The 25372-nt window shown below is 49.0% G+C and overlaps 1 long non-coding RNA gene across 2 annotated transcripts; it reads left to right on the top strand.

The window, feature by feature from the left end:
* The first annotated feature begins 6999 nt into the window (after positions 1-6999).
* LOC141425036 (uncharacterized) lies at positions 7000-19211 on the top strand. 2 transcript variants are annotated; one of them, XR_012450113.1, is made up of 3 exons: positions 7000-7126; positions 7454-7596; positions 9140-19211. It is a non-coding gene; the product is annotated as an uncharacterized lncRNA (long non-coding RNA). The 2 variants fall into 2 exon arrangements; XR_012450112.1 differs by lacking the exons at positions 7000-7126; positions 7454-7596 and adding an exon at positions 7603-8426.
* Positions 19212-25372: the final 6161 nt, after the last annotated feature.

The following is a 25372-nucleotide window of genomic DNA, read 5'->3' as shown; positions in this document are numbered from 1 at the left end:
TATTTTCTCTTTGGTGCTGGAGATCAAACCAAAGGTCTCACACATGCTAGGCAAGCGCACTGCCACTGAGTGACATCCCAACCCTTGAACTGTTTTTAAGTTAGTTTTTGGATTACTTATTTATTGGCAGTACAGGGGAGAGGTTTGAACTCAGGGCCTCTCGCTTGCTAGGCATATGCTGTACCACTTGAGCCACTCCTCCAGCCCTAGTCTTTACATTTTCATACAAATGCAAAAGAAAGTGTACAGTCACATCTATGCTGCATCCTAGAGACATCTCCTACAGTATTTTCCCTTTCTGCTCCCTCTCGCATTCCAAAGACCTCAGGGGCTCGAGCTCCTTATGGTAAATGGCAGCATGTTTGTATGCTTCCACACGTATCCTTCCATGTGCCTCAAATGACTCGGTTACTCATAACCTAATGCAATATGAATGTTATGTAAAGAGTTAACACCACATTATTTAGAGAAGAATGACAGAGACAAAAGTGTCCTTCTTCAGTGCAGAGACTTTTTTTTAATATTTCCCATCCTCGGTTGGTTGGGTTTGCCAATGCGGAGCCCTCCAATATGGAGGCCTCACTATACTGAGTTTTGTATTTTTTTTTAACCTTTGTTCTTGAATAATGACAGTCATGAGTTTTCCTCTCAGGACAGCCTGTTTACCTCATGGATTTTGGTATAACATGTTCTTTTGTTGCTTTCTAAGTAGGTTTTTAATTTTGCTTTTAATTTCTTCTTTGATCTAAGTGTTACCTAGGAATATGTTTCTTGATTTCCAATTAAAACAATTATGTCTCTTCAATTAGGGGTTTGTATTTTATTGGATTATGATTAATAAATATAACCTGAAGATTTCTATATTAAAAATGAAAATCTGCCTAGCCTCTGAGGCTCACACTTGTAATCCTTGCAACTCAGGAGGCAGAGATCAGAAAGCTCTTGGTTCAAAGCCAGCCTGGGCAAATAGTTCTCGAGACTCTATCTTGAAAATATCCAACACAAAACAGAGCTGGAGGAGTGGTTCGAGTGGCAGAGCAAGCGTGAGGCTCTGAGTTCAAACCACAGTACTACCAAAAAAAATCTGTTGTGGCTTTTTTTTGTGCAAATACTTGATTGCATTTTATAAATGTCCCATGAACACGCGAAGCAGAAGTGTGCCCTCGCTTTGACGCAGGTAAGGAGGGGATGTTTATGGACTTCGTTAAGCCCTGAATGCCAGAGAGTTCTGGCCTCCATCTCAGCCATACGGGCGGCTTCTTACCTCAGCTGACTTCAGCTGGTGTCCTTTGGAACAGCAGTAAGTGCTTAAAGTAAACAAACTGAGGAGAAAGGAGAGCGAAGAAAAGAGCGCAGCAGCCTTAATTAAGCTTCCTCCAGCGAATTCAGTTGGAACTTGGGAGGGATTGATGCCGGAACGATGGAGCTGCGGAGCTGCCTCCTCTAGGTCAGGCACTGGGCCAGCCCATTTGTCGCTCAAAGACAAGCCAGACCCTGTTCTCCCACAGTCCTTACCCAAGCAGCTCGCCCAGTGGCAGTAGTTCCCAGGGACTAATAAAACATCACACCTCATGCTTATTCGGGTCTGACTCAACAGCTCAGAAAGGTCATGGTTGTACTTGGCCTTGGAGGAAATACACGGATCCAGACCAACTTGACCTCGGGAAGTCCTGTGGGCTAATGAGCCCCCGGGAGGAGGAGTCGGTAGATGCTGAGTGGCCTCCCAGGGCTCTTTAGTGGGGACATTCCCATCTTGGGGGCAAGTTTTCCTAAGACACAACTTCAGGGGTACATGGAGACTTCAGGAAGTTTAGCCAAGCCTACAGAAAGGCCAGAGGAAAACTTCACTAACGCTGTTCAATACTTTGTTCACACAGATCACCTGCCCCAAGGTGTTCCCAGACACCTGAGTCGCTAAGCTCCGTCTCCATCCCTAACCCCCTCCCCAGCACTAGGAAGTTCGGCAGGCCTTGCTTCTGAATGTCTGCTATGACCAGGCTTCATACTAGGTACCAGATAGAGACATGAGCAGGGTGACACTGTCACTGCTGTCTTTAGGCTAAACCAATAGATGAAAGCTTCACTGAGGAGGAGGGGGCAGTGACACAATTCCAGAAGGGCTGGGAAGACCGAGTAAGGATGTGGTCAAGAGGAAAGGTGGTGCCCAGTGGAGCTGCTCAGGACACTGAGGACCAGGTTCCCCACACTGACTGGGTCACCAGGAGATGAGGAAGGAGAGGTGGCTTAGGGCTGTGTCCTTTTGGACCTCTTGAGCCACGCTGGGAAAGGTGATAGGCAAAGGATTACACTGTAAGATTGACCCTTCATGCTGCAAAGGGAGGAAGAGCAGGTCGTGTCCAGGGGAGAGGGCTGTTGCAGTAATCATAGGAAGCAATGGAGGCTTGGACCAAGATGGGGGGAGGAGGGGAGGACAGAAGGATCGGAGTCACAATATGGTGCTAAGGAAGAAGAGACAAGCCAGAGGTTCAGGAAAAGGAGGGATGCGGGGGGTGGCTCCCAGGTGTCTGCCTTACGTAACCAGGTAGTCAGCAATGTGTTCTTGAGACGGGGGAACACTGGAGGAAGGACTGGGGGTCCTGACTGACTCTTAAGTATTTGTTGAAGGTTAAATTAGTACACAAATGTCTCCTTGGGTTGTGGGCCTTTTTGAGATGCCAGTGCCCTAGAGATGATAAGGAGGCAGTGGCTTGGATGTGTGTGGTGCCGGGGATCATGGGAGATTGGAGTACAGTGAGAGAGAGGAGAGGGCTGGGCCATGCCCTCAGGAACTGCAGCACCCCATGGTGCACCCAGGAGGATGGATGGAGGAAATGGAGAAGGAGCCCACTGGAGAAGCAGGTGGAAGGTCACGGAGAAGCTTTCTCGAAAGAGGACGTGGTCAGGGGGCTGAAGGGCGCTAGAAACTGGAAGTGCTGGATCCAACAGTAGGGAGGGCATCCCTGGTTAGGGAAGTGTTGTTGGGATTTGGGGAGCAGATGGCAAGTTGGAAAGGGTGACACTGGATGGTGCGTCGAGTAGATCTAGTGAGTATGACAGGGTCGCCCATGGGAGCCGTAGCCTGGGTGCGGGAGAATGAAGTAGCGCCTGGCCTGGAGACAATTAAACCCGAGAACTAAACAAGGACTAAAAGCTGGTCTGCTTTTTATTGTCACCATGCCCTCGGCAATTCTGAACAAAATCTGCAGATTTTGTGTAGAGATAAAAGTCTCCCTTAAAAATCTTTTGTGGGTTTAAATTCCGTTGAGTTTTAATAATACATATGTAAGCTTCAGATTGACACGTTTGTCTTGTGTATCCCTTAATAAACCTGTATTCCACGTGGAAATTAATTGTGAGAACTCCCGGATGTGCGGTGGGCAACCAGTGTGGCAGAGTCACGGCTGGGAACAGCTCAGGTCTCCAGCCTGCGGTTACATCGTGCAATCTGCCCTTCTCCAGATTTGAAGTGAGCGGTGACAGGCAGGGATTGGAAGGAAAAGCAGCAGAATGTGACTGGAAATGCCTCTCTGCTTCTGTAATTCCATGTGGCCCCTGGCACTTTATTTGTGTTAAAAACACTAAACGGCGAAGCGGGGTGGACTGCAGCATAATCTTTTTTATTGGGAAGTGCAAATTTTAGTTCCCACGTGAGAAATAAAGAAAAGAGCTGCCTATGGTAGTGCACACCTATAATCCCAGCATTCAGAAGCCTGAGGCAGGAAGTTGAGTTCCAGGCCAGCCTGGACTATAGAGCAAGACTGTGTCAAAAAGTAGAAAAAGAGCTGAGCTTGGCAGCTCACAACTGTAATTCTAGATAGTTGGGAGGTGGAGATTGGGAAGATGGCAGTTCCAGGCAATTCAGGAAAAGAGTTTGAGGGACCCCCATCTCCACCAATAAAATCTGGGCATGATGTCTAGTACCTGTTACCCCAGGGTGACATGAACAGGGGACCCTATCTCGAAAATAACTTAAAACAAAAAGGGCTGAGGGTACGGCTTAAGTGGTAGGGCACCTGCCTAGCAGGCACAAGACCCTGAGTTCAAATCCCAGTACTGCCAAAAAGAAAGACAGAGACACAGAGGGGAAGTGAGGGGAGGGGAGGGAGGAAGGAAGGAGGAAGGGAGGGAGGAAGGAGTTACACTAGTGCATTGGTAGATTTAATAATTTCCAGAACTGTAATTGTACCTTCTGCAGATGTATTGATCTTATTAAAACTGTCTTACAAGTTACGGAGAATTAATTAAGCATTTATTGTATAGGGCTATAACCAAAAAAATTAAAGTACTAAGTCTAAAAATAAACAAGTGCAGAAAAGACCAGTGGTGCCTTTTGTACTAGAATACGTTTGCTCTTCATTGGCATGACTGTGTATTTGAAAAGTTCAATCAAAGCTGTCACCATGTATCTGCATTTTCCTGCTTGTTGCATGGTGTGTTTTGTTCATGAGGATTACTGACGATGGTTTTGTTGTATTGAAGAGGAGAGCATTAAAGAGGAAAAAAGATCGTCTCTGGTTTCGAGCATGCCGGGTACACCACGGGGCCCTGATGAGGAGCCTTGGGGATGCTGAGTGTCTGCCACCCTGAGATGGGACAGGAATTGGGCCCGACAGCCAGAGAGGCCAGTTGAACAAGTCCCCTAATGGACTTGAGAGGCGATCACATGGAGGAAAACAGCTCCGGAGCAGCTGGGATCTGGGAAAGGGAAGGGAAAGATGGCGGAGGGAGGCCAGACCTGGAACCAAAGACCCTGAACTTAAGTTTTGTACAGCAGAGCAAGTGGGCCCTGTCCAAAAAACCCAATTTGGGTTTTTATATGTTTGCTTTTGTTTGTTGTTTTCAGATTTTGGAATAATGAGATATCTTGGGATGAGATTCATGTCCAGACACAGAGCTCGTTAGGCTTCGTATATACCGTACACAGAGCCCAAAGCTCATTTTGTACAATATTTTTATTGTACCTGTGTTTTGACTATGACTTGTCACATGAGGTCAGTGCTCAGAAAGTTTCAGATTGTGGAGCCCTGGGGCTGTTCAACCTGTGCTACTGAATGAGCCATTTTCCTGTCCTGTCCCCACCAGACCCACCCCACACTGATCCTGTCACCATGGACAGCACTTTGACCTTTCTCTCCATTTCTTCTTATGTTTAACCCCATTTCCCCAAATAGCACATTCCTACCAACTCAGGTCTTTTCTTTTTTTCCAGTGAGAGGTGTTACCTGCTGGTTTTCTGCTGTGGAGGACTAGGATTTGTCTCCCTCCGTTCCACAATTCCCCTAACATGTGACACTCTTCCAGGAGGGAAGCACATGAAACACGTGCCGTGTCACTCTCAAGGCAACGCAGATGTGAGCCGCAAGTAACGCCGCCTGCGTGGAGAGTGGCAAGTAAAAATATCTGAAAATAGCAAGTGTTGGCAAGGATATAGAGCACCTGGAATTCTCATCCATTGCTGGTGAGAATGTAAAACTATTTTGGAAAACACCTTGACAGTCTTTCAAAGAGTTAAACAGGCGTCCACCACAGACCCAATCGCCCTCCAGCGTGTACTCAAGAGGAGGGAGACCCTGTCCATCCAAAGGGTGACACATGTGTATCGTAATAGCCCCGAACTGGAAGCAAGTTCAATAAACAGCTCCCGATGTTGGAATACTAGGCAGGAAACAAACCACGTGAATGAGCAGAACGTCACACTGAGCGACAGAAGGGTGCTGACCAAGCTATGCTTTCAGGAGATAAACTAAGTTGGTGGTGTGCAAGGCAGGGTGAGAAGGGGTGAGAAGAGGAGGAAAGCAGAGCTTTCAGAGCATCTCAAGAAGAGAAGAGGGAGAAGCAGAGCTCTGCAGGAGTGGGGTTGACACTAAGAAATGGACAGAAAGAACAGATATGAATCAACCCAGTCCCTTGGGGGCAGTGGGTGGAAGAGCCTGCATGGGTGGGAGCAGTAGACCTTTTCCACTGCTGCCTGGCCTCAACCAAATCTTTCTTCTGGAAACAGACCTCAGATTCCCTTTTGGAGAACCGTTCTCTCACCCACTCTCTAGTCCAGGTGAGCCCCACCCCCAGCCTAAGAAGAAGGAGCATGTAACTCAGTCTGGCCACCCCACAACCTGGCCTTGCTGATAAGTGATAGCTGGTTTGTGATATATAAGTTTTGGGGATAGTTTTATGATCCTGGCTTGGCCCATCCATGTTCTTCCATCCCTAGAGATAGTTTGGTTCCAGAATGGGCATTTGGTCCAGTCAGTGTGACTTGGGCTGATGTTATCAAGAGTTAGGAAGAGAGGCCTTCTTTCCCGTGGACTTGAACCTGAGGTTATAAGCCTGGAGATGCCAGAGGCTAGTGAGTAGGGAGGAGAGGGCCTGCCCAAGACCAGAGCAAACCAGAGGCATGCCAAGCTGAGAGGTGAAGAGAAACCAGGGCTGGAGGGCACTGTTGGCACAAATGGACTGTATAAGACTGTTCAAATGTTGGTTTAGGTCACTTAAAGGAGGAAGGGTCTTGACTTCTTGCTGAGATGGAGGTCAGGGAGAGTGAGTGACAAGGTTCATTTTGGACACCTTAAACATGAGATCTGCAGGACACCCAGGGTGCAGTGTTGTAGAGAGAGACTGGGGAATCAGTCCCTTGGAGACGGTCATTTAAGTACACTGTGCAATAAATGACAGCGCCAAAGGACGGCAGAGGAGGAGGAGCCAGGGAAGGGCTAGAGGGGAGGACACAGGGTCCCCCCCAAGGTCAGGTTGAGCAAGAGTGGGAGGAGCCGTTGTGTTTGGAAACTGGGCCATCGCTGACCCCTGACCTTCTCGTGATTCTGGGAGCTGTGGCTCAAAGCCAACCCTGGTGTTGAAATAGGATCCAAAGGTGAAGGAGGGAAAATTGGTCATGTGCCTAAAACCTGCCTGTGGCAGAGAAGGTGGTTTTGGTTGTTTTTCTTTTAGGTGTTTTTTTTTAAAACAGTGAAGGAAGAGAGGTGGGAGGGGAGAAGAGGGAGGGAACAGGAGAGAGGGGAGAGAAGAGAAGAGAAGAGCGAGAGAGAAGCTTCAGAGATTTCTGGGACACTGACAGATGTGTACCCTGTTCCCAGGTGTCAGACATGAGGCCTCCAGTATCTTGGGAGAGGTAGGAACCAATCAGGGTTGTACAGCAAGCAGAGCCACAAGGTCCGTTATGGAATAGGGACTCTGTTCCAGACACAAGGCTTCCATGACTGAGGCAGGAGTGGGAGGTAAAGGCCTAAAGACTGTTAACCTCTCCAGGAGCAGATGGACGAGGAGGGTGGTGGAAGGGACAGGGGTGGACAACCTTGGAAGGCCATTGGCTTTTGGGGCCTTTTGTTAGTTTGCAAAAGAGGGCCTTGGGTGAGCCTGTCAATGAGGCCAGTGTCAGGCTAGGTAAAAGCAAGGCCACATGGGACTCAACCAGCCCTTCCGTGCCTGTTTCTCACAGTCTCAAACCAAGGACGACCTTCCAAGCAGAGTGGCCACTGCTGTCTTTGCCTCCAGGCCTTCTTCAAATGCCTTCCCTTTGGCAGCTCCACCCCCTAACCCGCGGGAAGGGAAGTCTGAGAAACATAGTTCCTACTGCACCAGGTAAACCAGCTGTCCCATGACAGTACAGCTGGGCCATAGGCTCCAGGACTGAAAATTTTCTAGGATTCTCCCTTTAAAAACGGGAAAAAGAAGTGGAGAAGTAGTTTGTTTTTTGAGACAGTGTCTCAGGCTAGTTCAAACATGTGATCTTCTTGCCTTAGTCTCCCAAGTACTGGGATTACAGGCATGCGCCACCATGCCTGGCAGGAAATTAATTTTAATAATATAATTCAGTGTGTCCAAAGTAGTATCATTTGATGTGTAATCAATACACAACATTGCTAATGAGCTACTTTACATTCTTACTCTGTACTTAATCTTCAAAGCTGATGAGACCAAGCATATGCAAGGGCCTGTGGAACTGGTGGTCATCACACTGGACACCGACATCACTGTTCCCCAGAAGTACAAAGCTTCTGGGTCCTTGGCCCTCGGGGGACATAGGGCCTGGCACGTGACATGAAGGATCCGGGGCTGGCCAGGGATAAGGAGCTGTCTTTAGGAGCTCTTCCCCTGCTCCTGCCCAGTGGAGGGAAGCCAGCTGCGGCCCAAGACTGTGGCCCACGTGACTTCCCCAGGTGACATGGCCCTCTGATGCCATGTCCACAAGCTGGAGGGCGGGCTAGACCTCTGAGGGCCATTGGAAGTAGGGTAGACGGGGCTGAGTCAGGGGTTTGGTCAGAGCCCTGTGGGATATTGCCTGTGTCCCAGGACCGCTCAGATCCCCAGTCTTCTCACTAAGCGCCACCGTGGAGTCCTCTTTGAGTTAAGGCTTTGGCACCAGGAGTGTTTCTGGAGCAGTCATTACCAGCTACTCAACCTCACACTGGGTAGGTCACGGATCTGGTCAGCTCTGGAGCTCTGTGGAGACACACGCTGACTGAGGGGAGGGTGAGGAATGGTGGAAACAAGAAGAGAGACCCAGGCAGGGAGGATGCAAGGGTCATGGGCTCCACATTGCCAGCAAGCAGGAGAATAGAGGAGGGCATGCGAGTGGCTTGTGGGCAGCTTTCCCTGATCCCATTTGCCCTGTCCAGCCTGCCATGGGACCCATTTTCTCAGAGCTAGATTCCTGGCAGAGCTGGCTCTGTCATTTCCCCTCTGAAGACTCCTGTCTGTCTTAGAGAGGATGAGTCAAATCTGTGGGCCGTAAAATTGGGGGGCATCTCATGGTGCCTGGTGGGTCACCAGAGACCTGTGGGTGGGTGAAAGGAAGGCAGGGGGCCATGTGTTGCTCCCTTGTTTGGGCTCCAGGAGTCTAACTTTGTTTGCTAAGTGCCAATATGAGATTAGGCAACTTTGCAAACAGAACCAAGGTCCTGGCCAGCTGCCCAGAGTGGTTAAAATCCCAGACACCGAAGCAGGAGATGTGCACGTGGACGTGCAGACACACGGGGCAAGCCAGGGCAAGAGCAGCCCGGCTGGGGGCCTCAGTGGCCCCGGATTGACCAAAAGGGTCCCCTTGGCCCATTTGTCCTGTTGCGTCAGGATAGATGTTGGTGGGTACAAACTTCAGCCAGTTTATTTCACAAGACAATGTCAGTTATGTTCACAGATGCTGAAGTCTCAGAAGCAAAGAGGCCTCCTATCAACTTTGCCAACACTCACGTTTTGACCCTATATTAATCCAGAAATCACCTCAAGAGAGATCTCACCAACGACAAGAGAATATCTGTGCTCAGTGTTGTTTTGATTTAATAATTCCTAATACTTAAAACTGCTGAAGAGCCAGGTGACTGTGGCTCATGCCCGTAATCCTAGCTACTTGGGAGGCTGAGACCAGGAGGATCATGGTTCAAAGCCAGTCAGGCAAATAGTTCCTGAGACCCCCATCTCCAAAATAACCAGAGCAAAATGGACTGGAGGAGTGGCTCAAATGAGTGCTTACTTGGCAAGAATGAAGCCCTGAGTTCAAACTCCAGTCCTACCAAAAAATAAATAAATAACAGAATAAAACAGTGATCCACTGTTTAGAAAGATCTTCTGAAAGTGGTTAATTCCACTGTAAGCACAAAACAGGGGCTCAGTAAAGGTGATTGGCAGGCAGCTCGTCTTACCTCCCGAGCTTAGTGGGCAGTTAAAGTGTGGGTTTAAATGCCTTTTAGATGTTGGAGATGGAATTCCTGAAACACATCTCTCTCTAAGATGAAATGTAGTATTTAAAAAGAGAACAGAAAGTAGACTACATTGAGTGGTGTTTGTTACCTGCTGCTTGCTGCCTTCTGTGTTCGTTTTGATTTATGGTTGCTTTATCTTTTTCCTCCCTCCCATCCCTGTCCTCCAGTTATCAAGTTCTCCTGCTCATTTCTTGTGTGTTTTTCCAGACTCTCTCTCTCTGTATTATGTTGGCAAAATACGAATATAGCTATAATTCTCCCTTCCCTTCCTTTTTATTTTTATTTTTTACAAAAATCTTAGCTTATTAAATCCTTGCTTTTTTCCCCACTTAATGATATCTTGAAAATCACTCCACATCAGCATACAAATAGTTTTCTATTTTTCTTGGATCGCAGCATGATTTCATTGTACAGATAAACCATATTTATTTAACCCTACTGGTGATCGGCTAAGCTGTTTCCGGTCTTCTTGCTGTTACAAACAAAGCTGCCATAAATCACCAGGTGAATGTCTGATTTGGTTATGTGTCAAAGTTCTAGAAGAGTAATTAATTTCCCATCTTTTGTGCATTTGTAATTTTGAGAAATATTACCAAATTACCTTGCACTGAGTTTGCTACCAGAAACAAACAACAGGGCATTTCTTCACACCCTTACCAACACAGTGTCTTAACAATTTTTTTTGTTCTTTGCCAATTTGGTAGAAATGAGTGCCTTTGGTATAGTTTAAATGTGTGTTTTTCTTATGGGAAGCTGTTGAAAAGCTGTTATAGGACCAAGCATAGTAGTGCACGTCTGCAATCCCAGCACTGGGGAAGCTGAGGCAGGAAGATCACAGCCAGCCTGGGCTGTAGAGAAAGACCCTTCTAAAATGAAATGAAATGAAAAATTAGAGTGAGTTGTTGTGTAAGCCAAAGCTTGACCACTGGAGATGTAGTTTCTCTCTCTCTCCCACACTCCTAGCATCCATCTCCACTAGACACTCACCAGAGGCCAGGAACTGCCTCATCTATGGCTATCAGATTCCAAAACTGTCAGCTAAATAAACCTCTTTTCTTCCTAAACCCAGATTCAAGCATTTTGCTATAGTAATGCAGAACAGACTAATACAAGAGCCATTTTCTTTACTGTGAACCAATTACTTTTTAAAATCTTTTTATCCATTTTTTAATTTTTAAAACAAAATCTCCCTCTGTATCCCAAGTTGGCCTCAAACTCAAGACCCTCCTGTCTCAGCACTCAGGTGAGTGCTGGGATTACAGCCACCAGGCTAGTTTAAAAATAAGTCCCTAAGTGCTAATGAAAGTCATAAAATAGTACTTTTGTCCCAAACTCTTATGGTGGGATAACTTCTCAGGACCAACTGGAGTTATCTTGGGACAAAGAGAGAAGACCGGAAGCACATGGAGTCTTAGAGACTGGGGAGGACACTACCCAAGCTGCCCAACACGTCCCCTGGAGGCCTGGACACAGCACGGACCAGTGTCCAACTGACACCGCTTTGGGAAAGGGTCCCTTCCCCAGCTTCACCTGCCATATGCACACAACGACCCTTCAGGCTGACTCTTCTGCTTGGGCCCGTGTCCTCCCCACCTGCTTGTGGCCATCATACCTCGCTGTCCACTCACTGGCCTGCATCACCAGATCCCTCACCCCTCCAGGTTATCCCTGCCAGCACACAAACAACCCCGTTGCTTCCACCTCAGTCACCTTAACCCTGACTCCCACCTGGCCACTGTGCAGTTCTCTGCTGTCCCTAAAGTGAAATTCCACAAAAGGTGGCGGTTTCCCTCTCCACCTCCTTGTCTCACGTTCTCTTTCTTCAAAGCCTTTACTTCTGTGGTGATTTGTCAGCTCTGCTTGCTCTGAGGTGTCTCGAGGAGGAATGTTAAAGTCTTGGCTTTCCAACTTCCTCCTTGTTGAGTTTGTTTAGTGTGCACTTGAGATTGACATTCATCCTCAACTAATCGTAGTCTACCTCAGACAAATAGCGCACGACTTCCCATGTTCTGTAAGGTCGGACAGTATAATTTTATTTATACCTTTCCTTCTCTTTGTGCTATTGTCACTAGACATTATATTTCTACATCTGTTAAGAGCCTCATCAGACATTGTTATTATTTTTGCTTTAACTAGTCAACAGTCTTCTGTGGGTTTTTGTTGTTTTGTTTTGTTTTTTGAGACAGGGTCTCTCTATGTAGCCCTCGTGATCCTCCTGCCTCCCAAATCCTGGGATTCCAGGCATGTGTCACTATGCCTGAATTTTCTTGATTTCTCTTCTTTTTGTTTGTTTGTTTTCACTTTTGTTTCTTTTTGGAAGTACTGGGATTTAAATTCAGGGGCACATTTGCCAGGTAGAGCGACTCTGTGACCTATCATCTTTTGTTTCTTTTAATAAGTTTTGTCCACCCTTTGCACTGAACTATTTAACATGTTTCCAAGTTATTATCTGCCTACCATTGACTCTTTCTCTTATTTAGGGGTCACATTTAGTGTTTCCTTGCATATCTGATAATGGTTTTTTAGTACAGTAGGTATTTTGAATATTATACTGTAGAAACTACTCTGGGTTGTGATGCCATCCTCTGAAGAGTGTCAAACAGTTAAATACCTGGTGGACCATTTTGACCTTAAGAATGGATTCTTGACCTTGTTAGGATGGATCGATTTTAGTTTTCCTATAGTCCTAGGAGGAAGTCCTTCCTCCTAGGGTACAGCCGTTCCTTCTGAATGGTAGCTTTTCTGGATTTCTCTGTGGTTCCATCCTGTTGGTTGTCTTGGCCACCCTAACCCCTGACCTCTCTCTTCTCCCCCAGTGAGCTGCAGCTCTCTTCTTGGAATCCTCTTCTTGGCCACGGACAGAAAGTTAAGGTGAACAGAACCCAGCCCCACGAGTCTCCCAGCTCTGAAACAGCCGTGCATTGCCTGTGGCCTGATGCCTGATAATGGCTGTTTCAGAGAGTCGGTGCAGTTTTATAGGACTCTCTGACCGGCAGAGAAATCCAGTACCAGCTTCTCTGCTGTGAAAATAACCAGAAATTTCTCTTCTTTTTCTCTGCTTCTTTTCTGATAAGGCTTTCATCTTCATGACTCCACCCTTTTCACCTTCACTTTGACTTTCACTTTGAGGCGTTGTCTAACCCGGATGTTAAGCTGCAGTCGCCATTGTTTAACAAACTCTTTGCTTCTGGGAAGCCATTATTTTTTGGTTGGCTGCGTTCTTCACTGACAGCCTCTCTTTATTCTTTGCTGGTTCGTTGTCTACAAACTTCGGGTTGCTTTGCAGTTCATTGGCTCTCTTCCCCACTCCTGATCTCTCACTGAATCCCATAACTTGAAATGTCATTTATGTCAGCATGGTTTTCAAAGTCGTATCTCCAACTGGATCCCGGCCATGAAATCCAGACTTAGAGCTTTGATTACCTGCTCAACATCTCCACTTGAGACACTAAAGAGCACCCCAACTTAACACGTCCCAAAGGGGACTCCTGGCTCTTCCCTTCACCTGCTGCTGGTCTCGTCCCCTTCCCTCAGCCTTACTTGCTCTTCCTTGCTCAAGCCAACAGTTTTAGAGACACCCTTGAAAATTTTCTGTATGCAGCCCCCACAGTCAATCCATCAGAAAATCTTGCCAGCTCAAACTTCAGACAGCCGCCACACCGTGGTCCCTCTCCCAGATTAGAGCAGACCCCTCCTACTTGACTTTTTGCCTCCTCCTTTGCCCCTGTATCTGCCAGGGCCATGGTGGAATACAGACGAGCTGTATCTTGGGACAAAGAACATGACTGCAGAGTGGTACCAGAGGCGCAGATTGCAAGTTGTAGGTGGGTCCAGGATACCAACAAGAGGCAAAACATCCCAGTGCCATCCTAGGACCTGTGAGAGTTAGAGCTGCTGGGAAGGCCACCTGATGGGAGTCCTGGCCTTTGGTAGAAATAGGGAGCTACTGCCAAGGTTACACTCAGCAGAGACAGAGAGAGAAGAGAGAGAGAGAGAGAGAGAATGAGCCTGTGCCTGGAGAACTAATGACCTCACTTCTGATGCTTTCTGACCTCCTGCCACAGTCTCACACTGGCTAAGTCTAACTAGAAGCCAGAGTGTCAGAGAGCTCATTTATTCAGTCCACAGAGGTCAGTCACATCCATGGCTGGTGCAGTCCTTGGAGGTGAATCTCCTAGGACAAAGAGTATGGTGGGGAAAGGGAGAACCTAGAAGGCAGTGGGAAAGTCCCAACCCCTCCTGCTTCTCCACAGTGGTCCATTCTCCTCGGCAGCTAAAATGACCCCTGTGCCCTACTGAACCTGAAGGGAAGGCAGAGCCGCAAGATGGACGGAGCCTGGGTCTGTGAGGCCCTAACTGCTGGCCAGGGATTCTCTTCTGGGTTAAGAGAGAAGTAAACATTGGTTGTGTTGGAGTTCCTAGACATTTGGGGATCTATTCATTCCATTTGCAGTCACTTACCTCATACATGTGACACAGGGGTGACAACAGTGTCATCTCCACTGGGTTGTTGGGAGAGTTTAATAAGGTACAATTGCTTAGGACAATGTGTGGCACCATCTTACATTCTTAAGTGATGGCAACAATTATTATTACTGCAGAGTGTCTGAAATGAATACGTAAGTGTGCTTTCTGTGTGCCTTCTTGTGGGCCTTAGGGGGATTCTTTAGAACAGATGAGCTGCAGGTGGTATATACGGGAGAGAAGGACCACAGCCCCCCTCCCCTCACACACACCAAGAGGCTTCCGACCCCTCTGTTCTCCAAGCCCAAGAGCTGGTCCACCTCATTTGGATCGAAGCGTCCCCATGGGTAACACAGGGCAAAGTCTCCAAGGTATCCCAGCGCCCACACTGCATCGGGGCTGGGCCCGACTTGCTCTGGAATGGGGCAGTCGTGACTCTGCCAGTTTCCAGCCAAAACCTTAAGAAGCCTGGCACCTTTCACACTTGGGCTTGGGAGCCCACCACGGCCAAGCGGTCTGGCTACCTTGTCAGGGGATCACCTGGAGGGAATGCCAGGCTCCATGAGGATGGAGAGATGAGCCCAGCCTCCGCAGTAGCAGTGATCGGGATAGCCCAGCTTTCTCATGTCCTCACAAAGGCACCAGGTGTGTGCCTGAGTCCGGTGGCAGCCCAGAGCAGCAACAGCCACCAGCCACTCCAGCTGTCACCACAGGGAACAGGTTTCCCGAGTGGACTCCCTAACACCATCAGATCAGAAAAAGTAATCAAGGATTTTAAGCCCCAACTTTTGGGGTGGTTGCTTCTTGCAGCCAGGAGCGATGGGCTCCCCACCCCTGGGTGCAGGGACGTGGCTAGGCAATGTTGCAGCCAGATGCACCGGGTGGGCGGAAAGCACCGCTGGCTCGCTGGCTTGGGTGGGAGCCGGGATCCTGCCCCTTGGCGACAGGCAGCACTCGCTGGCTTGTCTCCATTCCTCTTCTTGATTGGCACTTTAATGAGGGCAGAGGGGGCTGACCCCCTGCCAGGGGGCCAGTTCATGCCCCGTTTATCTCACAGCCCGAGTCAGACTAAAACAACACTGCAGGCCCAGCGGCCAGGAGCCAGGGGGCCAGGAGCCCCCGCCCTGGTGATGGATTGAGTGACCGCCGGGAGTTGGCAGCTGAAGTGTGTGGTGGCTGCACCGCCTGTCAGCCTGCGACAAAGTAGCCAGGCCAGGCCTGCTGGCCAAGCTGCTGTGCTCCCCAGTGCAGCTCTGAGGGCTGCTGCCCTCCCTGGCTCCCCAGCACCAACACCAGCCTTCCAGAGACAGGCCTGGGGGCTGAGCCCCATGTGCTCGGTAGGGGACTGTTCTGGGGTCCTGGGGACTGTGCCTGGGGCTGGAAGTTCTGGGCCTGCAAACAGTTAGTGCTAAAAACTTCCTCCTCTTGGGCTTCAGCATCTAAGACTGGGCCCCGTTCTCAGCCAGGAGTGCTTTTCACGGTGCAGTGGACAGACTCCGAGTCCAGCAATCTGTGGAGGATCCCAGCCATGCTTTTTCTTGCTGTGCAACCTTACGTGAGTCTGTCGACCTCTCTGAACTTTTGAGACCTGGTTTCTAAGAGGCTAATCTTACTCCTGTCTCCATCTCTGGGTCTTTATGAGTTTAACATGAGACCTGCTAGCTTGCAAAGTCTCCTCTCTCAGGACACAAACTCCTACAGGCCAGGCCTCAGTTTACTTTGTTGATACCAACCATCTCCCCAGTATCCACGCCCGTATAGACTTCTCTCTGAGGAGCTACTGGTGGCAAAGCCCCTCCCATACCATTGGCTTGTCACCAGATGTTGTCCTTTGGTGCCACAGCCCTGGACACCAACGGGAGTGAACCCCACTTTACACATGGAGAAAATGAGGCTCGGAGAGGCCAATCTGCCCAGTGTCCTGCAGAGAGTAGAGACAGATTGGAGATTCCAACTCAGAGATGTCTGGCTCCAAAGTTCACACAGCTGTTCCCAAGACCCTGAGTTATGGGCTGGAATTTCCCCAGATGGGAGGAAACCAGTGACAGCCCTAGATGTTCCCCAAGGCACAAAGCCAGAGCCTGCACTGTGCAGTCCTTGAGACACTCAAGGTGACAGTCGTTCTCATGGTCATCCTGGTGGCCGAGTGAACTTGAACTCTGAGACGTTTCCTGTACTTCACAAGAAGCACGAGTTGCTGAAGGCGATACGGTCCCCTCTGTCTTGGGGGGATTGTAATGGTCTGACCTCTGCCCCAGCATCCCCAGTCTGGGGTCCTTACCAGAGACAGGACAGTTATGGGAATGCCAGCTGCATGGTCCCTGGAGCTGGGGAGGAGGGTGGACAGAGCTGGACAAATGGCTGTTTGGATTCCACAGAGCCCTGCAAAGGGTGGAGGATCCTTCGTAGGCCTTGTGTGGACAGGCCAGCCTCCCAGGAGGGAAGAAATCAGCCTCCACTTGGAGGAGACGTCACCTCCCTGTGAACTCCCAAAGGGCATTAGGCCAAGCCCCAGCTGAGGTCAGAGAAAGTAGCAGGGCCACAGTGGGGCTCCACGTGGTCCTCCCTGGCTCTCAGCCACGGGTCCTCCAAACACGGGTACCTGCCCCTCAACTCCCTGGACAGCCCTCCTCCAGATGGCCTGTCCGGGTGAGGCAGGGGCAGATCCGGCTTCTAAGGATGGTTTGAACCCCAAACTCTGACCTGCCCTATAACAGAAACCCAGCCTTTGGGCTACGGAGTCCTAGTGTCTGGCCCTAGAGCCAGCCTTCAGGGGCCTAAAGACTTTGTTCACACCTAAGAGCTTTGCATGTGCTGTTCCTTTGTCTCAAAAAGGCTTTTCCCCCTTGCCTGGTTAATTCCAAGGCCACCTTCAGTGCTGTCCTCGAGTCTCACTTCCCCAAGGCTGATAGCCCTCCCGGAGGATCCCCAGGCAGAATAAGCCACATCTCTGTGTTATGGCCTGTCGGGCTCCACCGGCCCTTCCCGTGTACTTCACAAGTTCAATGTCCTGCTCTAGGAATTTGCATTAATGTCCAGGAGGCCCAAGGGCAGGGCGTCTGTGGTCACCTTTGTCCCAGCCCCAGCAGACAGCCTGGTACACGGTAGCGGTGAACTCCACAGGAGTGTCCAGGACAGGTCTGGACTCCCCCAAATTCAGAGTCTCACACTGAAAAGTCTCTTATTGGGTATTTGATATATGGATGAAATTGCTGCAAAAGAAAAAATAATAACGACTGTCACCAAATCAAGAAAACTGATCCCAAGTCAAGCTTAGAGCACCAAGTCCCTGTGAAAGGAAGTACCTCCCTGTGGTTCAGGGAGCGATGACATCAAGGAAAGCTGACTGAGCCTCACATGAAGTCAACTAGATGACTCCAACTGGTAAAGCTCCCAGCTCGCTCCTGAGTCTGGGATGATGGATGGGGGTGGTTCAGGGTGAGTGTGCTACTCTCATGCAATTCAGGACATCTCTGGGGAAGGAACAGACATCAAAAGTCACAAACTTTCCAATATTCTAGTTCCAAAGGAAAATGTCAGGACAATGAGGCAAAGAAGAACGGCTACAATATGTAAAGAGCTCATTAAAAGAAACAAGAGGGGGTGATCAAAGTATACATGCATGAAAATGTCATAATGAAACCCATTCTTTTAGGCTGGGACATTGCTCAAGTGGTAAGTGCCTGCTCAGCAAGCATGAGACCCTGAGTTCAAACCCCAGTATAGCCAAACAAACAACAACAAAAGTTTTACATCTCATTTAATTACCATGGAAGTATGGCAAGAAAGACCAACAACAAATGTAAAGTGTGCTGTCACCTGTCCTACTGCTTTTATATTATTTGTGAAGTTTCACAGTCCTTTCGTTTGTCCCAAGGGAATTTATAACCTACCTAAGTTAAGCCTCTCCAGCCAAGCAGCTTTGTATAGCTACGTAGTCCATGGGTTCAGGTGTGAGAGGCTGAAAAATGGTTTTCATACTCACAATTCTGAGACCTGGGTCTGGGGTAAGATTAATTGATTTCTGAGTTGTCAGAATTCTGCAGATAACCTAATTACTATTGTATATTCACAGTACTCCTAAAACACTCCTGTGGGGTAGGTCTCTCTTCTGAGGGCTACTGGAAATATAAAAATAGCTTGTAAACTGTTGAGGCAAAGACCATGTTTGATTTTGGTACTCTGAAAGTACAGGACCATGTAGGCCAGGTGCAGTGGCTCACATCTGTAATTCAGACTACTCAGGAGGTGGAAATCAGGAGGATAGAGGTTCAAGATGAGTCCTGGCAACAAAGTTAGTGAGACCCCATGACAACAAAGCAGCTGGGTGTGGAAGTGCACCGAATCCCAGGTTGGTGGGTGGGCAGTGTAGGAAGAATCCAGGTCCAAGGAAAATGTGAGGTCCTACTGAAAAATAACCAAAGTAAAAGGGCTGGGGATAGTGTTCAAGTGGCAGAATACCTGCCTGGCAAGTTCAGGTCCTGTACCACAAAAAAAAAAAAAAAAAAGAGAGAAAGAAAGGAGTGCTATATGTGTATTTAAAGATTCTATAAATATGAAAATAAACTTAAATTGAACTGGAAAAAAAAAAGCCTATCACCATAGCTCCGTGGGGGAGAAGTGGTCTTAGAAGTGACTGTGTCAAGTTGGCAGGCTCTGAACCCATTCACATACGGGGAACCATTTACCGTCACTAGTAATCAAGGGCCAATTAAGGCAGCACCGAGACATGATTTTATAGTTACTAAGTTAGCAAAATAATGTTTTTTCGCACCCCTCAAAATGTTTTGAAGGCCACACCCAACATTGGCAAGCTCTCTCTGTTGCTGAAGGCTTTGCAAATTGTTATGGCTTTTTTGAAAAGAAATGGGACAGAGCGGGGCCATGGCTCAGTGGTAGAGAGTTTGTTTGGCATCTGAGAAGACCTGGGTTCAATTCCCAGCAATGCCAAGAAAGAAAAGAAATGGAGCACCAGGGAAAGAACGTTCCAAAAATATGCTAAGAGCACATGAAGGGATCGAAATGATCTTTAAAGTGAGAATTTTGGAGATTGTGTGGAAACTTAGAAAACAGCTATTAAAATGTTAGGCAAAAAATTATAAATTGTAAAAATAAGTCTTACAGAATGGCAGTTGTGTACAGATGTGCCTGCTCTGAGCAGGTTATGAAGGTCAGATACAGGGAGAAATGGCACTTGCTCTAGGAGCTGATGAAAGCCAATTTTTTTTTCACTTTTTTCTTCCTTGTCACGACACCATCTTTTCAATAATACTGAATAAATATTTTAAAACAATGAGCCCATGGATGGACCATCTGCTCTGGGAACCCCCTGGCCCAGGAATTGTGGGAAAGACAGGAAGCAGAAAGGTCACGGTCCTGGGGGAAATCCCACAGTTTGGAGGGCCTGGCATTGGAGAACCTGCTTCTGGGGGGAGGAGACGCCCATGACCTCAATGACCCATTTTTGAAGTGGTCATCTCTCTCTGAAGGTCACTCGAGTTTAACATGTGCTCATTCCCACTCCTTCGACATCTCTGAATGGAGCACCTTCTTGGGACAGACACAGACTTAACTGGTGGTCTGGGAAGACCCTCAGTGAGATGCTTACCCAGAACTCAATGCATTTCAACATTAACTTTAAAATTAATGCGTAGGACTGGAAGTATAGCTCAGGAATAGATGTACACAGGCCCTAGACTCAATCTCTAGCACCACAAAAATAAATTATAATGAGTATATCTATGTTACTTTTATGATCAGAAAACACAGTACTCAAGCTGGGTGTGATAGTGTACTCTTGTATTCCCAGCTACTCTGGAGGCCGAGACAGGAGAATCTTGAGTTCAAAGCCAGCTCTAACAGTTATTGAGACCTTATCTCAAACAAAAAAACCAAATACAAGGGCCAGGCATAGTGGTTCCCATCTGTAATTCCAGCTACCTTGGGAGGTGAAGATTGGGAGGAAGCTGGCAGGGACAAATACACGGGATTCTATCTGAAAAATAACTAAGGTAAAAAAGGCTGGGGCTATAGTTCAAGTGGTAGAGTGAAGAAAGAAAGGAAGGAAGGAAGGAAGGAAGAGAGAGAGAGAGAGAGAGAGAGAGAGAGAGAGAGAGAAGGAGGGAAGGAGGAAGAGGAGGAAGCAAGGGAGAGGAAGGAAGGAAGGAAGGAAGGAAAAGAAAGAAGACAGAGAACTCAGTTCATATTAGGAGTCAAAAGAAGTGTGGTGCCAGGTGCTGGTGGCTCACGCCTGTAATTTTAGCTACTCAGGCAGAGAGATCAAGAGGACTGTGGTTCAAAGCCACCTCCACAAATAGTTCTTGGGACCCTATTTAAAAGATACCAGCACAACACAGGGCTGGTGAAGTGGCTCAAATGTAGAGCACCTGCCTACCAAGCATGGGGCCTTGAGTTCAAACCCCAGTGCTGCAAAAAGGAAAAAAAAAAATTGTGTTTTATAAATCAGGACAATCAATAAAATCTGGGATCTGAGGACCAGCCCTGAGGACCGGGCTGGAGGGAATGGGCAGCACAGCCCTACTCAGGACCTCAGCTCGAGAGGCCGAGTCTCCACATTATTTGATGGGAAATGATTCATTTATTTAGTGGGAATGATGGCTCTGGATCCCACAGAGTGGAGGATGGCTTTTCATGGTTCACAGTCACAGGAAGGGGACATTGGAGATGAGAGGGGAGGGGGATGGCGCAAGCCTCTCCTACTGAGCTCTCGGGCCAGCCAGCACCAAGTGCATCCCTAGGGACCGAAGAAAGTTGCAGGCCACTGTGGGGACCAAAGAGTTCAGGCTTCATCTCCTTCAGCAGTGTTGGCCACATTCAAATGGCAGTGATAGTGAGGATGACACCAAATGCTCACGAGCCTCAGGCCCAGGTTCTCTTCCTCCGCCCTCTCTGGGGGTGCATTCTTCCTGGACATCTGCCTCCTGCCGCTTCCCTGACCCTCGGGAAGGTCGTGTTGAGTCCCAATTTCACAGAAGTCCATACTGAGGCCCCAGGGGAGGAAGTCACAGGGGTGTTAAGTGACAGAGTCAATGCTCCAGCCTGGCCACTCACCTCCTAGAGAGCTGGCCATCTCTTAGTCCTCTCTGTGGTTGGCAGGACGGAGGGCATCCCTGTCAGGGAGGTGTCAAGTAGACAATAGGAGGACGTGAACCAAGAGGGCCAAGGGGATATGTGAACTAGTGACCCTGGTCTGGCCTTTGTCCACACTGCCCCTGTGCTCTTGCCTGGCCCACCACCTCTCTGCTCTGATCACTCTTTATATCATTGACCCCTCTCCTTATCGTTAGGACCAAGGTCAAGGTCACATGACCACAGCAGCCAAGCTCTGCTATGACGATCCCATTACATCTCTGCAGGCCCTGAAGTAGATATTTTACATGTCTGTCCACCACCTCTGCTACCTGTGTCACACTGACCTCCACAGCATGCTTGTCTGACCACTGTTCCTCAACGTGTTCCAGGGCCAGACAGAATGCTCAGGCCCTCAGGCCACACTTACCATGGACAGCTGGCCACCTTCTGGTGCCCCCAATGCATCCTTTGCCCCAACCCATGCCTTCAGGCCACACATCTTCTCAGAGCACCACTGAGGATCCAGGCTGGACAAAGGGGGACAGCTGGTGGTTGTGCCTAGGGATCTCCTCCAGCTCTTTGCAGACCCTCCTTCCATCCCGGGGGGAACTGATGACCCTGTGGTCGCCTGACTCATGTGGTCCTCTGGCACACACTTTGTGACTTGACAGCTGAAGTGGCCATATCTGTCCATGGTGCCTGGCCCAGGCAGGTGCAGTGACTGGGGACAAGCCTGTTTGCTGCAGGACTCTGGAGCTGTGGCCACTGTTTGGCCATAGGGAGAGCCTCTTCCCTTACTCCCCAAAGATGGGACTTGAGGGTGGCTTAGCTGGAAGTGGGCAGAGGAGAAGGGGTTGGGAGTCAAGTCCAGGAGATACCCTAAATCTCCAAGGCCAGCTTCCGATAGGACAACTCAGGCTCACCTGCAACAGTCCCCTGTCCTGTCAAGGGCAGAGGCCACAGTTTGCAGGATTAGAGGGGTGTTCAGCCACACTGCCCCGTGAACTTGGGGCTGGGTGGGTACCCTGAGTTTCTAGTGGGCCTTCATCCTGAAGCTTGTCCTCAGACTTTCACCTGGGCCGGCTATGGCAGGAGTTGGGAGAAGAGTAGGTGACAATCCCCCAGAGAGGTGACAGCTGTGGGGTGGCAGCTGCCACCAGCACCTGAGAGTGGGTGAGAAGCAGGTTAGCTGGGTGAAAAGTTCACTGTGAGGGGAGCTGTCTGTTTCTCTCGCTTAATTTATCCACTGTTTGGCTAACCTTGCTCTGAACTCAGGCCCGAGACCCCTCTCCCCTCTCCCCCGCCTCCCCACTGGGCTTCCCAGCAGCCACCAGCCCTCCCACCGGCCCTCGCAGCCAGGCAGGGGACACTCTGGCCTTGAAGCGGCCTGGACCCTCGGGGCGCCCTGGGGAGAGGCCGGCTGCCCAGCCAAGTCGTTATTTATGACCTGAGCTTTGTCCCCTTCTGCAGTAACCAAAACAAAGTCCGCTTGCCCGCGAGGTCCAGGCCCCCAAAGGCCAGACATCCGCCGAGCCCCAGAAGTCTCCTGCCGCTGCCTTCGCCAAATACACAACTGCGCTGGAGGCAGTGACCTTTCCCGCAGGGGCCATCTGTCATCCTGGCCTTGGGCAGGAGCTGGACACATGGACCAGCCAGACTCCTTCCCTGCTCTTGAGGTGGCCTCTGGTTCTTCCGTCTGTCCTTGACCGCTCAGGAACCTTCCAGGGTCTGGTCTGGTGCCTCCCCATAGGATTCTGCCATAGGCGATGGGACGTGGAGGTGGAGGGAGAGGACAGTAGTGACCCACTGTGGACTGGGCAAGGTCTCAAGCAGTGCAAAGCACATGGTACCTGTGACTTCCCACAACCCAGGCAGAGGCCACCTCTTAAGGCCCAGGAGAAGGTTTGGGATGCTGAGCGACCCACCAAGTTGTTGGTGACAAGACAACTCAGGTTGCTCGGACCCCGGAGCCAGCACTGTCAGTCACCACACTCATTTTCGTTCCTTCACGGAGGTCCCTCTGGCAAACATAAAAGTCACCTGTGTTCCCAGCAACCATTGGAAAGATGCCTAAAGAGCGAATCGTCTGCAGCCAGCCCCCACCTCTCTGTGTTTCAGATGCCCTTCGCCCACTGTCTCACACTCCCAAATACACACAGACACGTGGACACACGGATGCGTGTCCACAGGGAGTGGCGTTTTTATAGTAATGGGGCCCCTCGTGCATCAGGTACACACTCCTCAGCGGTTAACTAGAAATACGATTGTTTTTTGAGGCAGGGTCTTACTAGGTAGCTCAGGCTGGTCTTGAATTTGTGATTCTTATGCCTCTACCTCTGCTGGGATTACAGGTGTGTACCACCATGCTTTGCTGCATGATATTTCTGATCTGGGTGAATCAGGATTATTCTTGCTTGCCTACTTCTGTAGTGAGGTAGGAGGTACAGAGGCTCAATCAATGTCAAGTGTGTACACACTGAGCAACCACCACCCAGATCATCACATTCCATCCCTTAAAGATTCCCCCCTCCCCTTGCCAGCCATATGGGCCTCAAGGACAATCGCCAGGGTCACCTCTAACTCCATAGATTCATTGTGCCTGCTGTGAACTTCATATGGCTGCATCCTGCAGAAAAAGCCTTCTATGTCTGGCTCCTTCTGCTTAATATCATGTTTGTTGTTGCTTGTGGAAGGAATCCATTCATTTTCTTTCTTTCTTCTTTTAATAGGGGAGGTTGTTTTGGGATAGGATCTCACTATGTAGTCCAGCTTGGCCTCAAATTTGATACCATCCTGCCTCATTTACAGGCATGTACCACCATGCCTGGCTTGGAATCCATTCATTTTTGCTACTGTATAGTATTCCATGAATACTGTATAGTATATATGTATATATACCATACAAAAAATATATATATACATATATATGTATGCCATCTTTATCCATATTACAATTAATGAAAATTTGCATGGTTTCCAGTTTTTCCCCAACAAAACACAATTAGTACAACAGGCATCTCTCTGCATGCCCCTTTGTGTGCTAGCGCTTTTATTTATAAAGAGGAGCTCCATCTTTCTACTTATTGATCAGAATAAAAGGTTTCTTTTATTGCTTGTCTGGGGAGATGATGGTGCTAGTTAGCTATTTGTTGCTGTGACAAAAACCCAAGAGAAACAACCTAAAAGAAGGGAAGGTTTATTTGGGCTCATGATTTCAGAGGTTTCAGTCCGAAGTTGCTTGGTTGTTTCTGGGTCGTGGTGAGGCAATACATCAGGGCGGGAGCATGTGTTGGAGGTAACAGGAAGCAGAGGAGACAGAGAGGGACCCAGGACAACACATAGCCCTCAAACATACACCCAGTGACCTACTTCCTCCGACTAGACCCCACCCCTGAAAGTGTCCATCACCTCATGAATCCATCAATGGATTAATCCATTGACTAGGTCAGGGTCCTCAGGATCTAGTCACCTCTCAATGATTGGACCCACAGGCTAGGGACCCAGCCTTCTACACAGGAGCTTTTTATGGGGACATATCATATCCAAGCCAGAACAGTGATGCTCCATCCATTCTGGAAAATCATTCTATGAAAGTTGTGGAGCCCTCATTGACTGCACCAGGTCAGAAAGAATCTTTGGGGTCTTGCTGAGGAGTCATAACAGCTTTATCCTGTGGGCAATGGGGAGCCATTGAAGATTCTAAGCAGAGAGTGGTGTGGTCAGACCTGCGTTCTTAAGGGGACTCCTGGGCTTCATGGTGGGTGTATGCACGGGTGTGGGACACTGTGGAGGCAGCACCACTTTGGAGATTGTCCAAAAGTCCAGGTGAAGCAGAGGCTTTTGTGTGTGGGGAGGTGGGACCGGGGACAGAAGAGCCTTCAGAGATGGAGTTTAGGGGATTCCTGGGGCTGGGAGAAGAGCTGGGGCATAGGAGGTTCAGGGACCTTCCCCCCCACCAAGGGTCCACAGTAGGGTGGCCCCATCTCAGGAAAAGTGGGTATCGGGGGAGTCACCCTCAGAGGCACAACTATGAAGGGTCAAGTGCAGCCCCTGTCTCCTGTGCCAGGTCTGTGAGGCAGTCACTCCCTGAATCCCGAGTTCCT

Source organism: Castor canadensis, chromosome 7 (genome assembly GCF_047511655.1).
Source record: "Castor canadensis chromosome 7, mCasCan1.hap1v2, whole genome shotgun sequence".
Classification (NCBI taxonomy): Eukaryota; Metazoa; Chordata; class Mammalia; order Rodentia; family Castoridae; genus Castor; species Castor canadensis.
The sequence above is the reverse complement of the archived record's forward strand: the minus strand, read 5'-3'. Positions and strand labels throughout refer to the sequence as shown.